The sequence below is a fragment of the Camelus ferus genome, chromosome 2 (genome assembly GCF_009834535.1).
Source record: "Camelus ferus isolate YT-003-E chromosome 2, BCGSAC_Cfer_1.0, whole genome shotgun sequence".
NCBI classification, from domain to species: domain Eukaryota; kingdom Metazoa; phylum Chordata; class Mammalia; order Artiodactyla; family Camelidae; genus Camelus; species Camelus ferus.
The window spans coordinates 39404717-39413301 of NC_045697.1; positions in this window are offsets into that span (position 1 = coordinate 39404717).

The following is an 8585-nucleotide window of genomic DNA, read 5'->3' on the forward strand; positions in this document are numbered from 1 at the left end:
CTTCCCCAAACCAGTGATAAAGAAAAGATCCTAGCAACCAGACAAAAAAGCTTGTTATGTACAGAGGAACAAAGGTACGGATGGCATTAGATTTCTCATCAGAAACAATACAGGTGAGAAGAGGGTAGAGTAAAATCTTTAAAGTAGTGAAAGAAAAAGCTGTCAACCTCAAGTACTATAGCTCCCAAAACATCTTTTAAAAATGAAGACAAAATACTTTTCAGACACATAAAAGCCAAAGAATTTCATCAGGCCCACATTATAAGAAATGGTAAAGGAAGTTCTTTGGACAGAAGGAAAACGATGGAAATATGAATCCACACAAATAAACAAAGAGTATTAGAAGTGGTTAGAAGTATAAGATTTTTTTCTTTTAATTTCAATTTCTTACTGTTAAACCTGTATTTCTACAAAACGAATGACAAGTGGCATGTGGTTTAGAACATATGTGAAAGTAAAATGCATTACAACAATAAATGCAAAGGTAGAAAAGGGAGAAATGGAAGTAAATCATTGAAAAGTTCTATACGTGAGGTGGTATATTATTTGAAGATAGACTGCGATAAATTAAAAAATATATATATATACACCCTTTTAAAGCAACAACTAAAAAAAAAGAGTAAGAGCTAATAAGCAACCAATGAGCTAAAATAGAATCAGAAAACCTCTAACCCAAAAAATGTCAGGAAAAGCAGAAAAGGTAAATAAAAAACAGGCTGCCTCCTGTTAGAGAACAAATAATAAGATTATACATTTAAACTTAACCATCTTAATAAATACATTAAATGGAAATGATCCAGATATCCCAATTAAAAAAACAGAGATAGACTGGTTTAAAAAATAAGACCCAATTATATGCTACATAGAAGAAACCCACTCCAAATACAAAGACACACATAGGTTAAAAGCAAAAGTTTGTAAAAAGACATACGCTGCTAATGCTAATCAAAAGAAAGTTGGAGTGGTTATATTAATATCAGAGAACATATTTGGGAGCAGAGAATAATACCAGGGATAAAAAATTCATTTCCTATGAATAATGGGATTTATTAAAATGACATAAGAATCTAAACATTTATGTACCTAAGTACAGAACTTTAATACACATGAAGCAAAAACTGACAGAACTAAAAAGATAAATCAACAAATCCAAAATTATTGTGGGAGGTTTCAGTATGTCTATTTCAATTATTGATAAGACAAGTAGAGAGAAAAAATAAATTTCAATAAAGTTATAGAAAATGTGAACAATACTATCAAACAACATAACTGATATTTATAAAACACTCTACCCTACCACAGAATATACATTATTTTGTAGTACACACAGAACATTTACCAAGATAGACCATATTCTGTGCCAGAAAGCAAGTCTGAATAAGGTTAAGCTGAGTTAATTTATACGATGTAATTTTTTTTGAACAAAATAGAATTAAATCAGAAGTCAATAACAAAGATCTCTGCAAAATCACTAAATATTTGGAAACTAAGTAATACACTCCTAAATAACTCATGGATCAAGGGAAAAATCAAAAATGAAACTAGAAAGTATTTTAAATGGAATGAAAATCGAAAATATCAAAATCTCTGGGATGCCACTAAAGTGGTGCCCACAGGGAAGCATGTGCGGTGCTAAATGCTTATATTAGAAAAAAAGCTCTCAAATCAATAACCTTAGCTTCCACATTAAGAAAATAGAAAAATAAGAGCAAATTAAGCCCCTAGAAACTAGAAAAAAGAAAATAAAGATCAAAGTGGAAATCAATGAAGTAGAAAATAGAAAAACAACAGAAAACAAATCAGTAAGACTAAAAGCTATTTCCTTCAGAAGATCAATAAAATCTAAAATCTCTAACCAGAAGGATAAGGATAAAAAGAAAGAAAGAAAACACAAATTGGCAGTATCAGGAATGGGAGGAGTGACATAGAGATTTTACAGATATTAAAAGGAAAATGAGAGAATAATATTAACAACTTGAAGCCAGTAAATTTAATACATTAGATACAACTCCTGGCAAGACATAAATTGCAAAATGCAGTCAAAAAGAAAACAGCCACATATCCATTTTGTAATTAAATTTCTAGTTAAAAACTTTCCTACAAAGAAAATCCCATGCCAAAATGGCTTCTTCAGTGAATCCTACAAAATGTTTTTAAAGGAAGTAAAACCAACTCTACACAAACTCTTCCAGAAAATTGAAAAGTAGGGAATATTTTCCAACCCTTTCTATGAGGCCAGCATTGACCTGATATAAAAACCAGACAAAGACATTTGAAGAAAACAAAATTGTGGACTAATGTTCCTCATGAACACAGATGCAAAAATTCTAAGCAAAACCTTAACAAATCAAAGAGAACAATATACAAAAAGGATAATACATTATGACCAAATGGGGTTGACCTCAAAAATGCTAGGTTGTTTTCATGTTTGAAATCCTTCGCTATAAATCACCATATACATAAATTGGAAAACAGAAGCCATATGATAATCTCAAAAGACTCAGTAAAACCACTTGACAAAATCTAACATTCATTCCTGATTTAAAAAAAAAATTCTTAGCAATCTAGGAGAGAGAGGAAATTCCTCTAATCTGATAAAGGCTTCTTATAGAATCCTACAGCTAATATCATACCTTAATGGTAAAAGACAGATTGCTTTCCCTCTAAGCTCAGAAATAAGCCCAAAATGTCCATTCTCACCATTCCTATTCAACATTGTGCTGAAGGTTTTAGCCAGTGCAGTCAGGCAAGGAAAATAAATAAAAGGCGTCCAGATTGGAGAGGAAGAAGTAAAACTGTCTTTATTCACAAATGACATGGTTGTCTATGTGGAAAATCCAATAGAACTTACAAAAAAGCTAAGAGTACTAAAAAATGGCTTTATCAAGGTTTGTAGAATACAAGATCAATATACAAAATCAATAGCCTAAAAAGTAAAATAGTTAAGAATAAATTGACAAAAGACATGAAAGACCAGGACACTGAAAAGTACAAACACTGCAGAGTAAAATTAGAGGACCTAAATTAATGGAGAGATATGCTATACTCATGGGTCAGAAGACTCAATATTGCTAAAGTGTCAGTTCTCCCCAGGATGATCTATAGAGCCAATGCAATCCAAATCAAAATCTCAGTAAGCTTTTGTTTAGAAGTTGGCAGACTGATTCTAAAATATATATGAAAATACAAAGGACCTACAATAGCCAAATCAATTTTGAAAAATAAGAATAAATTTAGGGAACTAGCACTCCCTGATGCCAAGATTTATCATAAAGCTACAGTGTTGGTATCAAGATAGACAGATTAATGAAACAGAAAAAAAAATTCAAGTTCTAAATTCTGTACGCTCCTCTAATTGAACTGTGGATCTATATCCAGTCCCCCTGAATTTGGATGAGCATCTGACCTCCTCACCCTATAGAATGAAGGGGAATAACATTGTGCAACTTCTGAAGGTTGGTTGGAAAAGGTCATGAAGCATCCACCTAGTTCTCCTGGGATTCTTGCTCTGGGATCTAGAGGAGGCCCGTAACCATGTAAGAAGTTCGACTGCTTGAGACTATCATGTCCTAACAGCCATACGTAGGTGATCCAGGTGAAAGTCCATCTGGGTCCACCCAGTCAATGGCCAGCATTAACTGTCAGCCAGAGGAGGAGCTATTTTGGATTCCAGCCCAAATGAGTCAGATTGTAACTACAACTCCAGCTGATTTCTGACTGTAAATACATGAAATACCTTATTTGAGAACTGCCTAGCTGAGCCTATCCTGAATTCTTGACACAAAAGAGTACTAAGCAAAATAAAATAATCATTTTAACCCATAAAATTTTAGGTAACTTATTATGAAGCAACAGTAACATGAACAGGGAGCTTTCAGTGAAATAGGCATATGCCCACGAATTACCCTATGTTTAGCAATGTTCTCCTAGGGATAAACCTGCTCCTTTAGGCAATGCTTCCTCATAGTTTTTTTAGAATTTCACTCTTAAATATAAATGGCTATCCAAAGATAATAAAACAAAATGAGAAAAACAAACCAGAAAAGAAGACCCCCCAAAATCAGACAATGTGCAGAATAAGAAGTAACTTAATTTATTAAAAAATCCTCAGAGAGATAAGGATCTGCACACTTTAAAAAAAAGAACAAATTTCTATGAAAAAATAATAGGCTACATTAGTTTCCTATTGCTGCTATAACAAATTATCACACACTTAGTGGCTAAAAACACAAATGTATTATCTTATAGTTCTGGAGGTAAGAAGTCCAAAATCAGCCTGACTGGCCTAAAGTCAAGGCATCATCAGGGCTGAATCTTCCTGGACGCTCTGTGGGTAGAATCCATTTCTTTGCCTTTTTCACTTTCTGAAGGCCATTGCTTTCTTTGGCTCATGACCCCTTCCTTGCATCACCCCACATTCTTGCTTCTATCATACCTTCCCTAGTACTGACTCTGATCCCCCTACCTCTCCCTTTTAAGGACCCTTGTGATTATAGCATTGGGCCCATCCAGATAACCCAGAACAATTACCCCATCTCAAGAGCCTTAACTTACATCTGCAAGTCTTTACCATGTAAGGTAACATATACACAGATGCAAGGAATTAGGATGTGGATGTCTTTAAACGTGGAGACAATACTGGAAACCACCTAAAAAGTGTTGAATATAATTGTTGAACTGGGGCTAGGGACCCAGGGATAAGAAAGGGAGAGGATTGCTGTTATAAATCTTGTAGTACTTTTTGATGTTAAGGCCATATCCATGTTTTACTTTGCATAAATACATGTTAATTAATTTACATGAATAAAAATTTTAAAATATTACATGTATATATCGCACAATGTTACCTATGATTTTATTTAAGAGGCTAAGTTTTTTTTCCTTAATTTTTACCTTCATTATTATCCAAGGTTTTATAATAAGCATGCAATCATTTTATAATGGAAAAAATTAACCATTTAAAAAATACATGATTTTTAACTTTTCAAAATGAATTCAGTTCATGATATAAATTAACAGTCATGTTCATATCTATCATATAAAAGGTATTTTAAAAACTGAGATAGCTACATATTACTAGAATATGTATGTTTATGTTTCTTGAGAGAAGATTAAAAAAATAAAGTCACATAATCTTTCAAGCCAAGGATATGACTGACATTATCAGTTGTTAGCAGTAACTATTGATATAAGACGAACAAGTATTTAGAAGTTAGAGTTTTGCAAGATTTGAAAGAAGAGACATTTTATTTATAACAAAAAGTAATTTATTTTTCCATAAATTAAAACAAATGAAAAACCCTTCCATGTATCCTTTTATCTCTTACGTTAAGTGTATATTTAAACAGTAACATGGATTTAAAAGGCCACCAGAGGATGAAGAAATGATTTCACTTATTTGGATTCATTTACCTCAAAAACTTACTTTGTTGCAGTAGTACCAATCAGAAGCTCAACAATTTAGAGACTTTTTAAGAAATCTATCTCAGATCAGAGTTTGCCGATTGTTATCCAGTAATGGCTTGCATACGTTTTACTCTGGGTCACAAAATGAAACTGCAAAGCCAGGACGGATTAGTGACTCTGTCAGAACAAACAGATTGAATGCCTGTGTGCAGAGTACTTACAGCACCTCTCTTGACTCAAAATGGATCAGATATTTTCCCAAGGAAGCTGGTCTCAGAAGCATATTTCAACCCCATTTTCACACAGAAGATTGCATAGTATTGACAACACTTATTTTATTAAGAGGAAAAATATTATGTGGAAAGCTTTTCATCCTTGGGTTTCAGCAAAGCAAAAGTAGAGTATATTGTATTGGATTTCTTTTTCATTACCGTAACATCAATATTTAATAGATGTTCACTTTATATAGAATAAGAGTCTAGTTATACAATAAAAATAAATAGTTATATAATAAAAATGGAAGAACTAAACTTGAGGTGCTCACAGTGTAAATGTAAAGATATGCTATTTATTAGAAGTTACAGATTTGACATAACTTTGCATGAGTTATAATTATTATGTTAAGGATACAAATACTAAAATTGATCAACTGTAATTATGTTCAGAATTTGCTGATAAATTATAAAGGAGATCAGCAAGCTTTGCTTGTTAAGTAGGCCTTTTTTATTGAGTGATTTATTTAAGGTATATTTATGAAAAGAAGAAATATGATAATATTAATTATAACTAAACTGTTATGTACTCTCACTTTTCTGGAATCAGCTTTATATTTTGGCCTTGAATAGGAACAAATGAAATATAATACAAGATCTATCAAATAAGAGAATAGTAATATTTTCACATTAAAAATTGAACTCAAGTTTGTTGATTTTTTTTTACTCCAATTAAAACTAAATATTTTTGTTAAAGACTTGGAATATTTACAGGATAATGTCTGCACACAGTTGTGGCTTCAAATGGATTGACATCACTGTCATTCTGTCACTTGGAGAGGATACTGCTGAGAAATAAAATTATTGCTAAGCAAGAAAGCAAAGTAATTATCTTTAGACTCTTAAGTCAAAGAAATAGCAGTGAAATGGACTTCTACTATTTATAAGAGAGGATGAAATTGAGAGAAATTCCAGGACTCCCATAAGGTCATGTAGCTAGTTGGGTTTGAAGCAGGTCCACAATATAGGTCTCCGAGGTTCCAGGCCAGAGTTGTTTCTCTTGCAGCATTCTTTGTGAGCATCAGTGCAGGAAGACCAGGTGCTACTGGCATTTTGAACATTTCCATTTTTATTTTGCAGGACTCACCCATTCTTTGCAAGACATTTAACACTTCTATTCCAAGCCCATTAAATGCCAGAAGCATCTGCACATTCCTTTTTTACCCCCAGCTTTACTGAGATACAATTGACAATAACACTGTATAAGTTTACAATATCTGCACTTTCTTAAATGCCTTCTAGGAAAACAGTACTGCCCTGGTTAAGAAATAACACATGTATCAGAAGGTCATGTATTAGGAGGAAATGATGAAGAACAAGAGTCCCAGATGTCTCATGAAATTCTTCTGCTTTCATTCCTTAATCCCCTAAGTCTGCGATGGCCGTTCTAGAAGCTAAGTGGAAGAGCTTCCTTCTGGTCTTTATATTCCCATTGCCAGTGTGTGTTCAGAAATGAACAACGAACACCACTGGGAAGATGTAACTAGAAGTGAGGCCTTTTTATTCCCTTTTATTTTTATTCTACCTGTGGATTTTTATACCATTGTGGATTTGTTGAGGAACACACATAACTATGAAATTATAAGTCATCTATTAAATATAAATACACTTAGTGGTTCTGATAGACATCTTAAATGGAAGAGTTACAAAAAGTCACTTATATGTTAGATATCCAGTCTTATCCTTTAAGTTTTAATAGCCCTCAGTGAATAAGCTAAGTCCGATAACAAAATACTCCTTTGTAGTTATATAAGGGCATCATAAAGTCATAATCTCAGTTTGACAACACAAAATGTGAGAAATTAGTGTATGTGTGTGTGTGTATTTATTTAACCAAACACATACTATTTACTGTGTGCCAGGCATGGTTCTAAGCACTGTACACATATTTAGTCAGTTAATCCTCATAGCAATCCTGAGATAGATTCTGTTTTATCCTCATTTTCCAGATGAGGAAGCAGAGGTGCAGAGTAAGATCACACAGGCAGCATGTGGCCGAGTAAGAATTCCAACCCAGGCAGGCAGAACCCGCAGTCATTTTCCTCACCTGCCTGTCTACAACACAGGGAAAAGAACGCTGTGAAAACTAAATTTAGGATTCTGGCCAAAATAGCCACTGCCAATCAGATGTTGTTTTGCTGCATCCTGGAACAACAAGGCTTCTAGACATCTTTTTGTATATTTGTCTTCTCGTTTATATTAATAAAAGATGGTTTCACATATGTAAATTTTAATTTTTAACAGTTAAGCTTGAACAGTGAATAGAAACAGAGTTAGAATTCTTTTTTCCTTAAATTGCAGACCTGTTTCACATTTTAGGAAAACCCTGGTCAGATGCTCCATAACCTCTTTCTGTCAACTAGTGGTTTGAGCAGCCTCCACTAGGGGTGGAGCATGGTGATGGAGAAAACCTTGAGCACAATTCTAGTCCCAAACAGAGAAACTTTCTTTTCAGACTGAGATTTTATGTGTCTAAATTAAATTAGTTCTTCCTCCTGGAAGCCAGAATATTATCCTTGCTACCCCGGAAATGAAAAATAATTTTATATTCATTTACATATATATGGTTCCCCTTTAATTACAATCCATCAAACCAATATTACTTCTACTGTGGGTATATGGTTGGGATTCCACTGTGTGTGACATAATAAAGCATTAATCTTATATCCCTGACTCCTAAAACAGTACCTGGAATATACAGGAGGTCTGTAGTAACTGCTGAATAAATAGTTACAGGAGAATGGCACAGGGAAGCGAGGAGAAATATGTACTGATCAAAATACACAAGTATAATATGCTTGTATCCTTATATTATATTCATCATTTAAACTGATTTATATAAAAATAAAATTCTTGTTGGTAACATTAGATTTCAGATGTCTCATCTCCATGGGACAGGAGTGAACA